At 35.6% G+C, this 13,135-nt stretch overlaps 1 pseudogene; it reads right to left on the reverse strand.

Moving 5' to 3' along the window:
- Positions 1-10,117: 10,117 nt before the first annotated feature.
- On the reverse strand, positions 10,118-11,045 carry LOC107134974 (annotated as a pseudogene).
- Between the last annotated feature and the right edge of the window lie 2,090 nt (positions 11,046-13,135).

The raw sequence follows: 13,135 nt of genomic DNA on the forward strand, positions 1-13,135 counted from the left end.
GAAGAGCATGAGAAGAAGATTAACATTAAACAGGGATGAGAGGTGGGAGGGAAAGGGAGAGAGAAGGGAAATTGCATGGAAATGGAAGGAGACCCTCAGGGTTATACAAAAGTACATACAAGAGGAAGTGAGGGGAAAGGGAAAAATAATACAAGGGGGACAAATGAATGACAGTAGAGGGGGCAGAGAGAGAAGAGGGGAGGGGAGGGGGGATAGTAGAGGATAGGAAAGGCAGCAGAATACAACAGACACTAGTATGGCAATATGTAAATCAATGGATGTGTAACTGATGTGATTCTGCAATCTGTATATGGGGTAAAAATGGGAGCTCATAACCCACTTGAATCAAAGGTTGAAATATGATATATCAAGAACTATGTAATGTTTTGAATAACCAACAATAAAAAAAAGAGAAAAAAAAGAGCAAGCACTAAAGCAGTTCACAGCTTAGCCACTTAGATTTTTCTGGACAATTCTGAGGCAAGAACCCAATGCTACTTATGATATAAAATGCACATCGGAACAATTAAACAATTACAATTAAAGACACCATTCTGTGGCTTAGTCACACTTTTTTAGGCCTGATGTTTTTTCCTGTGCTTTTTAGTAGTGTGTTGTTGTGGGCATAGTGAATGCTACATTCTATTTCCATGAATCTGTGACTTGTCCCGCAAGTCTTGTGTCTACCATGTTAATATGTCAGTGTTCTTTCTATAACATCTGAAAAGACCACTTGAATCTAAAACACAGAGTGTTGCAAACATTAGCAAGCAATTGATAAATGAGGATTTTCTTAGCAATAAAAAAACTGTCCAAGAGCTAGCCGAATAATATGCACTTGAAATAAGTAAGACACAGAAATGTCGTTATATGTCACATGTTGTCACTTAGATGTGGAAGTTAAAAGTGCAGGTCTCAAAGAAGGAGAAGGTAGAATCATGGTTCCTAGAGGCTGAAAAAGTGTAGTAGGAAGGTGGATAGAGCAAGGTTAATTGGTAGAGTGGTGCTGCATAGGAAGAACAGAACAGTGGGGTGACCAGGGTTGAAATAAATTCTTTGTAGATTTCTAAAAATCTTGTAGAGTTGATTTTTAATTGTCTAACTGAAAGAAAAGATAAATATGTGAGGTGACAGATAAAGCCAATTACCTTGTTCTGATTAAACTGTTACCACAAATATGTGCATGTATCCATTAAAAATTGATAATGAAAAAATTAAGAGTATGAATAATGATCCACAAATTTGGAATAATATTCCTTGTTCATTGTTCAGAGTATTCCATGTATTATAAATTCTCCTCTTTCCTTACACACACATACAAATATGCAAATTTGATGTGTTTCTAAGTGTTTGGATTTACCTTGAAGATAAAAAGTTGAGAATGGGTCTTATTTCCTTAGACTTGATGTTATCATTTCACCATATCTCTAACACCAAAAAAGATGCACTCTAAGACCAGTTTGTTCATGGAACACTTATTTTGTGTCAACTATGAACTATGTTGTCCACATGTATTATTTCATTCAATTCCACATCCCTTGACCTGCTAATGTTATGATTCTCATTAAACATGAGAAGTCAGAGGTTGTAAAATTCATGCAGTTATACCAAGTAAATGGTTGCTGACAGAGGTATCCTGTGCCCTGAACTTGGCACCACCACAACACCTACAATTTTAAACACTGTATCACAATTTAAAATTATCCAAGAAGATCCAAAATTCTAAACCATATATCTCACCATGGGTCAGTTCCTTGAAAATTCTAGTGATGGCCATTTCCTGTTCTCCATGGAGAAAACTTGACTCAGTTGACCCCAAAGTGTAATATCTAAATACAATCTTTGCTCTTCATCTAAGAGAAAGAGGAAAATCCCCTCTGATAGTCAAGGTAGAAAATGTCCTCACTGCTGCTCAAGAGTTGTCTTCATCACCTCAGAAACACAGAAAAAGAGAGAAGCAAAGTTTCCTCCTGGGTTTTCACCTGTACTTTCAAGAGGCTTCCTTCTTAGTTTTTGAACCTATAGAATTACTGCTTGGTTTTCCCCAGGGCTTGGAAATTTTGCATCAGCATGATGTGCCAAAGTACAATTTGTGTGGTTTTTCAATTACTCACATATTTGAAAAACTTTTGACCCAAGCAATTGAGTTTTTTTCCCCTGTTTTCTTGTCTTATTGCTTTTGGGTTTATATCTGAAGATGCTTTATTTCCTATCATACTCAGGAATAGAACACTGGGTATTTGGGTATGCAGTACACTGTTTCTTGTAGAATTCAGGCTAAATGCTTGTGCATCTAGAAAATATGAAACAGAGTTATGTGATAAACTATCCATTCATCAGTTCATATGGAAATCTCAGATGACAGTAGCAAGAAGTACTTATTAAAGAAAACTATTTCACATATTACTTTTTCCTTTCAGAAACTGATCTTATAAAGCATAAATTTTAAATACAAAGGAAAATTTAGAGAGGATATTGAATGAACTTTTCTCTTTATTTATTTGGAAGTTGATATGACAAATGTAATTAACATAAAGGAACATAGCACTTAAAATGATATTTTGGGGAAAACTTGGACATAGCTCCTCAAGCCCCTTCAGGAGGATCCTCACCTACAAATTTCTATTTTTCACTACTGAAATACTGCATCTTATCTATTTTTATGTTTATTCACACTCCGTAAAATGTTTAAAATTTAAGTGATTTATGAGAAAAGTTGAGACCCCAAAAGGACCATCATTTCCATAGCCTATGGACTTAAAAGAAAGATATTTTCTGTTAATTAAAAATTTACATGTGTCTCCTCACACAGAATAATCACCTGACATGATAGTTTTAAAATATCATTAAGCAATTAAACTCTACCAATATATTCTACAATTCTGGTTCCCGTTTGATACCATTCTTAGCAACTTCCTATTCTTTGTCCTGCTTTGTTTAATCTTTCATTATTATTTATTTGTTTCTGTTGGAGAAAGTATGCAATAACATGTAAGTAATATTGTTAACATGCAGCACAACACTTAATACAACTAAAATATTATTTTGCACAATGTGAAATCATTGGGGGTGATTTTCCCCTCGAATTTGAGAGACAGAGGGAGTCTTAGCCAAGGAAATGTAAGATACTGGGAGAGGAACTAACAATCTAGCTTTCCAGAATTTGCCCAACAATCTACAAGTTCCTACTGATCAAAAGTCCCATCTTCATCATTGTTAAATCTCAGAACTTCTGGCGAGTTTCCAAAGAGATAGTGTTATGGTTTAGATATGAGTGGTCCCCCAAAAGTTCATGGGTGAGACAATGCAAGAATTTTCAGACATAAAATCATTTGATCATGAGAGATGGAAACTAATCAGTGGATTAGTTCACTGATTGATTAACCTGGTGGAAACTATAGGTAGGTAGGTGTGACTGTAGGAAATAGGTCACCGGAAATGTGACTTTAAGATTTCTTATATGTCACTGTTGAGTAGAGTTCTCTTTTTATTCTTCCTGGTTGTCATGCCCTGAGCTTGTTTCCTTTGCCATGATCTTCCATCATGATATTCTGCCTCATCTCAGACTTATAGAACAAACATCTGTCACCTTGAACTAGAACAAATGTCTTCTCCTCTAACTTGTCTTGTCAGGTCTTTGGTCACAGATACAAAAGCAAATTAAACACATGGCCTCCTGAGCAATTTTTTCTGTGTCTACCTGTGTAAAGCCAGTCATGGATAACTTGTTGATACAGTCAGGTTGTTTAGTAGACTACATTACCAGGTACAGGAGCCATCTTTTACTGTTTTCTGTAGAGCTTCCTCATGTTGACGTGATGTCTCTGATAATGCAGGGTCTATTTACTCATCAATCATCATTATTTATCTAGCTACATATGTTTACTGATTTCTGATGACTGTCTCAAAGATCCTTAATAATTGTTACAGACACAAACAAATCTGATGACTAGAGTACACAAGAAAATGAAAGCAATGATTCCTTTCAGCATTATGTTAAATTGACTGGAGCTGTAGAGCACAAATATAGAACAGGTCATTTTCTATCTGGGTCTTCCATTGAAATTGGCCATAATTACTACACTCCTGAAATGTGAAGTCCTTTGACATTGTCTACTTCCCTGCTCTCCAAACACTGCTAACATCAGGGAGGATAGATTGTCCAATGAAGAATATAAATGATGTATATCAATGAAGTGTAATAAAAGAGATTCAGATTCCAATCCTGGTTCTTAGAAATGTAAATGAATCCAGAGTTAGACCCTTGTGAGAGACCAATGCATAGTGTGAGGCCACATCGCTGTGTCTCAAACCCAACCCACTGCCCAGTGGTGGTCAGACGCTTAACAAGTCCCTTGATATTCACACATGAAACTGAAATAATAAAAATTCTACCCTTTTAGTGTTACAGAATTCAGTACCAGGAAAACATACAGATGATTTAGCTATATGTATGAGCAAATGAAATGATTGCTTTCATTAAGTTATTTAGTGTTGGCTTTCCATGAGTCTCTTTTCATTGTTCAAAAATACTAATTCCATTGTTTTATTTATTTATTGTACATCTTTATAAATGTTTTAAAACATGAAGTTCCTTTGCTGAGTAACTGTAATTAAATAAGCACTATGGATCACACTGGTGTTTTGTAGTGAATAAGAATCTAGATATGACCACTCCCAAGAACTTTAATAAATGCAAAAATTAAATTAATAAAAATACATACCATCTTTAATACATATGGCCCATTGGTTTTGAACAAACTTGTGGTCCTCAAATATAAAAATCGGAGGAGTTAGGACATTTGAGAAATTAAATCAAAGATTAATGGAAATTAGAAAGAAAATATTTTCTGAGACAAACTGAAGAACACTATAAATAACTGGTTAGTCAAATTTCCAAATCAAAGCAGAAAAGCTTGGAAAAGTAAATTTTCCTCCTAGCCAGAGGTCATAAAAAATAATAAACTTGAAATATATTTTTATTAGCAAAGTTCACTCTTCACTTTTCATTCTGTCTTTCTTCTTTCCTCCTATCACATTAAAAGGAAAGTGGGGGTGGACAGGGTGACACATGCCTGTGATCCCTGTGGTTTGGGAGGCTGAGGCAGGATGATCACAGGTTTAAAGCCAGACTCCGAAAAAAAAAAAAATGAGGGGTTAAGCAACTCAGTGAGACCCTGTCTCTAAATAAAATACCAAATAGGATGGGGGATTTGGCTCAGTGGCTGAGGGCCCTGGGTTCAATCCCTGGTATATATGTATATATAAAGTGGGCAATTTAAAAATATTATGATTTATAAATATAATGTAATGATTACTCTGGTTGTTGAGACATTCACCAAGGTCTTCAAAGCCTCTAATCTCATGCTATCATCTTGCTTTCCACCTGCCCTCCCATGTTCTGGTCACACCCAATACATTCTGTTCCTCATCAACACACCTGGAAAGTCTCATTCTCCAATGTTCCTTATCTCACAGTGTCTAATAACTTTTCTTTTGTTGTGATCTTCTGCTAAAATCTCCACTTGTCATTTTTAAATATAGACAATAAGTAAAGTAGCAATAAGCAGAAAGTATAGCTATAAGTAAAAAAGTAGCATTGCCTCAGAAAATGTTCCTAATTAGCCCAGTCAAAAAATGTTCTTGCTGATAAATTTCCACAGTTAAATGTGTGTGCATGTGTGTGTGTACAGATAGAATCATGTAATCTTCTAATTATATCCTTCTTCATTATTGCATCAAAATTTTTCATTCGATTTTATGATATCTTCTCAGGCAAGTTAATGTTGTTTTACTTGTGTCCTTCAAGCTAAAATGGGGGATACAGTTTAGCAGAGAGCCATAAAAAAACAGAACCAAAAAAACAGAACAAAATCTCAGCCAGAACAGAACCCCAGAATGTATACTCCATGGAAATCTCTAATACTCCACCCAACACACACTGTGTTTTGCATCAGTCCTTGACTGATAGGTGGAGCCAACATAAACCCAAGAAACATAGGTGATAAAGGAAACAACTCATATGCCAAGAATATGTCCTGACATCCAAATGGATGCACTCTCCAGGATCATTCAAATAGATCATAACTTTATGTGTAAATTTGAAAATAATAGGAGGAAGAAATAGAAATGTTAAAGAATGATCGGAGAATCCACAGCCAAAGAAAAATGGTAATTTTGAGTTAAGAACAAGAAAAGAAAGGATCACCAGGGGATGAGATAAGGAAAAGCCCACTGTGCAAGGAAGGGCAAAAGTGCATGAGCAGATTCTGTGGGAGAATCATTGTATGACTTTGGGAAAAATCATAATTTTATCTAAATTATGATATGATATGATCTAGTTCCTGAATCCTTTATTTATTTCATTTCTAAATGAACTTCCCATTATTTTCTTTTAGATACACAGATATGGTTTTTTCAATTTCCAATTTTTATATTGGTATTGTTCATCTACCATGTTTTAGAATAACTGAAGTAAATACAATAAGTCCACATATAATTAGCACAAAAGTTACAATGCCTAAATTATAGGGACAAATTTAGGCTAAATTTCACCATGTCTAAGCAAGATCAATATAGAAAACAGAAAGTAAAGCTAAGACAACTGTTGAGAGAATTCTGATAAATTCCATTTATTATAGTTGTAAGGATGAACATTTGGTGATGGATGTTTTCAGTATCTTTTTTTCCTGTGTGTGTGTGTGTGTGTGTGTGTGTTGTATTAGAAACTGAACCCAGGGGCACTTAACCACTGAGCCACATCTTTAGTTCTCTCTCTTTTTTTTTTTTTTCAATTTTGAGACAGGTTCTCTCTAAGTTGTTGAGGGTGGCTTTGAACTTGCAATCCTCCTGCCTCAGCCATCCAAGCTGCTGTGATTACAGGCATGAGGCGCCATGCCAGGCTCAGTGTTTTCTCAATTCTCTGCTGAATATTATGTTTTCTTTACAAGTGTTAGTGGGGCAAGTGGAAAGAGAGAGAAAGAGAGAGGGGGGTCAGGAATGATCTCATTATGGGAATATAAAATGAAAAGTCAGGAGACAAAATGATAAAATGTGTTTGAATTCAAGTTGATGTTGAATCAGACATAAAGCTGTAATTAATCGGTAGTGGTCACCATAATATGTGCAGAATAATATTTCATTTATAGTATTTCAAATCTTGGATTCATAGATTTATGAATTTATAAAGCAATTGAGCCAGTGATAATAGATGTTCATTTCTCAAACTATTTCTTAGAACTGTTTGTGTATTAGAATACCTAGATGAAATGAAAAGACATGAAGAACTTACCCCTGCCATGAGGATAAACATGGAGAAGAAAGGGAAAGGGAAAGCATAGGACAATTCCACTCTCATGACAATGTGAGTAGTACAATGTGGGTTACAATGTATTCACTTTGTCCAGATGATGTTTAAAAGCTAATGGAAATCCCTTGTGGGCTTTTCAAAGAGAAACCAATTAATCTTACCTACTTTTTCACATGTCTGTTCTGGCAAAGAAAACTAACATCTGCATTCTTCTCCATGGATTTTACATGGAGATTAAGGAAAGAAATGAAGGATTTAGATTTTTTGTTGACATTACACAACAGACATTTATTACTGTTAATGGGCTAGGGAAAACTGAAACATTTTGCTCATTAATCATATGTATTCCAGAAGTCACATGACAATCTGAGATTAGCTAAACTTAACTGTGTGAGTGGCATATAAGATGTGTCTATAGTTGAATGATCTCTTTATTAACAACGAATCAAACAGAATTATTTTCACTTGGGTGCACTTACTTACAGAAACTAAAATCATTTAGTAAATTTAAACATAATCTTTTGAAACAGCCTGTTACTCTCTGGTGCATCTGGATTTACTCCTTTTTGGTGATGGGAGGAGTAAGCTCTCTACATGCACAACTGGTCCTGATTTTTTTTTTTTTTTTTGTATTGTGGTAACTCAAAAATTCCCTTTGATTGTTCTTGAACAAGAGATACTCACTGCTAACTTCCTCATGGAATCTTCTGCCCCTTCTCTTCCAAAGCCAATGGATAGAAGAAAGTCACCTAACCCAAGAGGAACTCATAGGTAGCACTGGATCAATCAGGTTTTATCTGTCAAGAAATTCAAGGAGTGACTCAAATTATGCAGTAAATGGTAATGGACCCATGCTAAATGATAGATTCATGTGATGTAGGAACTCCTACAGTGAAGGGCCTATTATTGCTCTTCTCTATACCCTTCCTGAAATGTTTTCCCCTAGTGTCAATGAGTTCACCACTCTGACTCAAATACTTTTTCAAGTGATGGATCAGAGACTTAGGAATTAGACTAGAAACTGCAACCACTTGAAGATAATGTAGGCCCAATACTCCAACATGTTGAAAAAAGATCTGACTTCCTTAACAAGAATTCCTAAAGCACAAAAAATAAAAGCAAAAAGTCATTAGATCAATGGCATCAAATTAAAAATCTCTGAGAAGTGAAAGAAACAAGACCATGAAGAGAGCCTTCAGAATGGGAGAAGATCTTTGCTGCCTGCTCCTCAGATAGGGTATTAATATCAAGAATATATCAAGGTCCCAAAAAAACTGGACACCAAAAAGCTACTCAATTAATAAATGTGCCAAGAAACTAAACAGACATTTCTCAAAAGAAGAAACACAATTGGCCAAGAAATATGTTATAAAAATATTCAACATATCTACCAATGAGGGAAATGCAAAGCAAAACTACATAAGATATCATCTGACTCCAGTCAGAATGGCAATTATCAAATATATAAATAATAATAAGTGTTGGTGAGAACGTGGCAAAAAAAAAAATTACAAACATACTTTGTGGGTGGGACTGCAAATTAGTTCAACCACTCTGGAAAATGGCATGTAGATTCCTCAAAATCTAGGAATGGAAGCACTATATGATCCAGCTTTCTCATTCCTTGGTATATCCAAAAGATCTAAAATCAGTACACTATAGTTATAGAGTCACATCAATGTGACAGCAAAATAGCCAAGCTATAGAATCATTCTAGGTGCTGTCAATAGATGAATGGATAAAGAGAATGTGGTACATATACACAAGGATTGAATATTACTCAGCCATAAAGAAAGACAGAATTATATTATGACATTTGATGGTAAATGAATAGAACTTGGAGACTATCATGCTAAGTGAAATAAATCAGACTCATCAAGGCAAAGGTTGGATTTTCTCTGATATGTGGACACTAGTCCAAAATACAAGCAAAAACAGAGAGGAGGGAGAGGGAAAAGGTTGCAAAGAATTCCATCAAAGTACTGAAGGGGAGGGAGAATGGCTGGGATAAGGGAAGAACAGAGGAATGAATCTGACCTAAATTTCCTATGTACATAGATGAATATTACACAGTAAGTACCATCTTCATAAAATATCCACAAAACACTAACTTGAAAAAAAATAACTAAAAGTAAATAGGAGAAAGAGAAGGAAACAGGGAGAGGGAGAAAGGAAGGGAAAGGGGAAACACTGGGCAATAAATTAGAGTAAATTATATTCCATGCTCTTTGATTTATATCAAAATTAATCTTACTTCTAAAAAGAAAAAAAAATGAAAAACAGAAAGAAAAGAAAAAGATAATGGGAAAAAAATGTCCTTGTGCCAGCTGGGCCCATAGTTCCACAGCAGAGTGCTTGACTAGGGTTCATCAGGCTGATGATTTAATCACCAGCTCTGCAGAAAGTAATGATAAAAATAAGTATTTTACAATGTGTCCACTTTAAATAGAATACATTTGTATCCTGAAGGTTTAAGGAATTTTGTTGACTTTCCATATATATTTTTAAAGCATGGGATCAATGGCCAAGCATCTGATGTGCATTTTTTCTATCTATTTTTTTATTTATCAATAGGTTTATATAAGAATAAAATGTATTTCTCTTTAATTCACATATCAGGATATTGTGTTGCCAACTCAGAGTAGATGACTGATATCAAAGTAAAAGTATCATCTCTGACCCCCAAAATATTGTACTTTCTATAGAATTGGTATTTACTTCACAGATAATGAGCAACCCATAATATTGTGGTCTAATATCATTATTATTTCTTTAATCTTACACTTTTTTTTTCTAAAGTCTAATGTTTTATTTTTCATTGGAAACCACCACCACTCTCTTCCACACTTTCCTCATGGCATTTTTCACTTCCTTATTCCTGAAAGTATAAATTAAAGGATTGAGCAAGGGAGTTAGGATGGTGTAAAATATGGCTACCATTTTGTCAAATGGGAAAGCAGAAGGAGGTCTTGCATATATAAATATGCATGGGACAAAGAACAAAACCACAACTGCAATGTGAGATCCACAGGTGGACAGAGCTTTCCTCCGCCCTTCAGCACTGTGTGTTCTCAGGGAGAACAAGATGATGCCATAGGAGACCAGCAACAAGCAGAAAATTATCATGCAGATAGATCCACTGTTGGCAATTACCAAAAGTCCAAAGAAGTGAGTGTCAGTGCAGGCCTGCTCCAGTAATGGGTACAAGTCACATATGAAATGATCAATGATATTGGGCCACAAAAGGGCAGCTGGAAAGTAAAGAGAATCTGTATAATGGAATGCAAGAAGCCCCCTGTCCAGGCAACCCCCATCAAAATGCCACAAAGCCTCCAGTTCATGATGGCAGAGTAGTTCAAGGGCTTGCAAATGGCCACATAGCGGTCATAGGCCATGACTGCAAGAACAATCAACTCCACCCCAGCAAAGAAATGTTCAGCAAATACTTGCATCATGCATCCTTTATAAGAGATGGTTTTCTTCTCATACAGTGAATCCACAGCCATCTTTGGTGTGATGACTGAGGAGAAGCAGGCATCCAGGAAGGATAAGTATGCCAAGAAGAAGTACATGGCAGTGCAGGGATACAGAGGATGGTCGGTGCAATCATCATGTTGCCTCCAATAGTTGCAATGTAGACCAACAAAAACACAACAAATACTATTTTCTGAACAATAGGATTCTGTGAAAGTCCCAAAAGAACAAATTCAGTTATGAAGCTTTGGTTTTGCATCATTTTCAAGGGAATGGTAAAAATAAATAGTTATTGAAATTACCCAATTCAAATTTGCAATTATGATTAAGGAAGATTTGCTTAATATCAGATTGTTGCTTTATCATCACCAATGTTTCAGTGCACCTAGCTGCACCTTTATCTTTAATGCTTCTTTTGACATTGAGAACAGAAGTTTAGACATTTATTGAGGATAGAGGTTGGAGATCAGGCAGAAATGATTTGGAGATAATTTGTTCTGTACTTTATATTTGCTAGAACTTCTATATGGAGAAATGGAAGCATCCTCATGTGGTAGAGAAGATTAATAAAATTAACTCATATGCCACCTTTGAGAATTTACTAGTGTTTTCCTTAAATGGATCATTGGAAGGTGTTCTGAAGTCTCATTCATATAAGAAAATGAGGAAGTGATTTTATTAGTCCTGTTTTTCATTGTAATGAAAGGGGCAGGGATGACTAGCAAGTCGTCTCTTATCTGGAGACTCTCATAGCTACAAATAGAAGAAGAAATAGCATTCATTTTAGAAGGCATTTAAAAATTCTATCTATACATCAAATCTCTTTACAGTCTATTCTGAATTTGACCTGTCATGGATTAATTCTTCCTTTACAAACGACAAAGACCCCGGGGGTAGGGGTGGGGGTGCTGGGGTTGTGGCTCAGTGGTAGAGCACTTGCCCAGCATGTGTGAGGCACTGGGTTTGATTCTCAACACCACATATAAATTAATAAAATAAAGGTCTACTGACAACTGAAAATATTTAAAAAACAAACAAACAAAAAAAAGAGACAAAGACCTATAAAATTGTGTCTCATTATGCACTTAATACCTCATCGAATGTTGAGGTCTTTATTATTATTATTATTCATCTTTAAAAATAAGAACAGAAATTCATGAACAAAATAAAGTCTAGCTCCAAATATGGTACTAATGACTAAGTGAAATAAAGCAAGGAGAGAAATTACACAGAGCCCTCTGTCTAGGGGTTCTTCTAAGTCTTATTAAACCTATTTTACTGGTAGGAAACACATGCTTCAAGATATTAAGTTTAAATAAGCAAATGATCCTGAATCAGGGATCTTACACAGAACATTTGTCTTTCTGCCCAGACCCTTTCCACTAGATCAACAAAGAAAGTGGTAGGAATTTTTCTGTCAGGAACTTCAGAGCAGGGGTGGCCTTCCTAGAGACGTGTCCACATGAAACATTAAGGCCCCTCATACTTAAGTGAATGTGACATTGTGTTAAAGGAAAAAGCAAGTGATGAGGAACTGGATGGTGACAGTCCAACAACCTCCATATGACATTTGGCATCAACCACATAGGTAAGAAAGAGAAACAGGTGTTGAATATCAATCAGAGTCTTTAGGCCTTATTGATCATTTTCCAGTTTTTTATACAATATGCCCAGTATGATCAAGTGGAACTCCCCAAGATGTATCTCACATTTATATGACTTTCTTTTTGGGGATGGAGCAGGGGCAGGTCTTGGGGATTGAATCCAGGGCCTTGTGCATGTGAGACAAGCATATATATGACTTTGTTTAAAGTAGAAATATCATACATAGTTTACCTGCTCATTTACCAGGATTATGATGAGGGTCAAATTTGAAAATGTGAAAATATTGCTTATGATAATTTGTCCATACCAATTGTGGTTATTATGTGCTCACATTAAAAGCCAATTGTCTTACTCACAGAAAGCGTTTCCATCAGTCACGCAGATAATAATTATTTGAACAAACCCAAGAATGCTTAACCATGCAGCCACATCCCTAGTCCTTTCATCATTGTTTATTTTGAGACAGAATCTTAGTAATTTGCAATGACCTTGCTAAGTTGCTAAGGCTGGTTTGAACTTGAGATCCTTGTGCCTCCGCCTCCAAGCTGCTGGGATTACAGGCTTGTCCTACCACGCCTTGTTAATTATTACCTGAACTCTTCATGTCACATTCTCACAGGTGGACACAGATTCAAAAGATGATGATATCCTCACCTTACAAGTTACTGTAATGAATCAGGCAAACAGCAAATATGTGTATGAATAATTTCATATGCATAAATATATGTTTGTTTAAATATGATAATA

The sequence above is a fragment of the Marmota marmota genome, unplaced genomic scaffold (genome assembly GCF_001458135.2).
Source record: "Marmota marmota marmota unplaced genomic scaffold, marMar, whole genome shotgun sequence".
NCBI classification, from domain to species: Eukaryota; Metazoa; Chordata; class Mammalia; order Rodentia; family Sciuridae; genus Marmota; species Marmota marmota.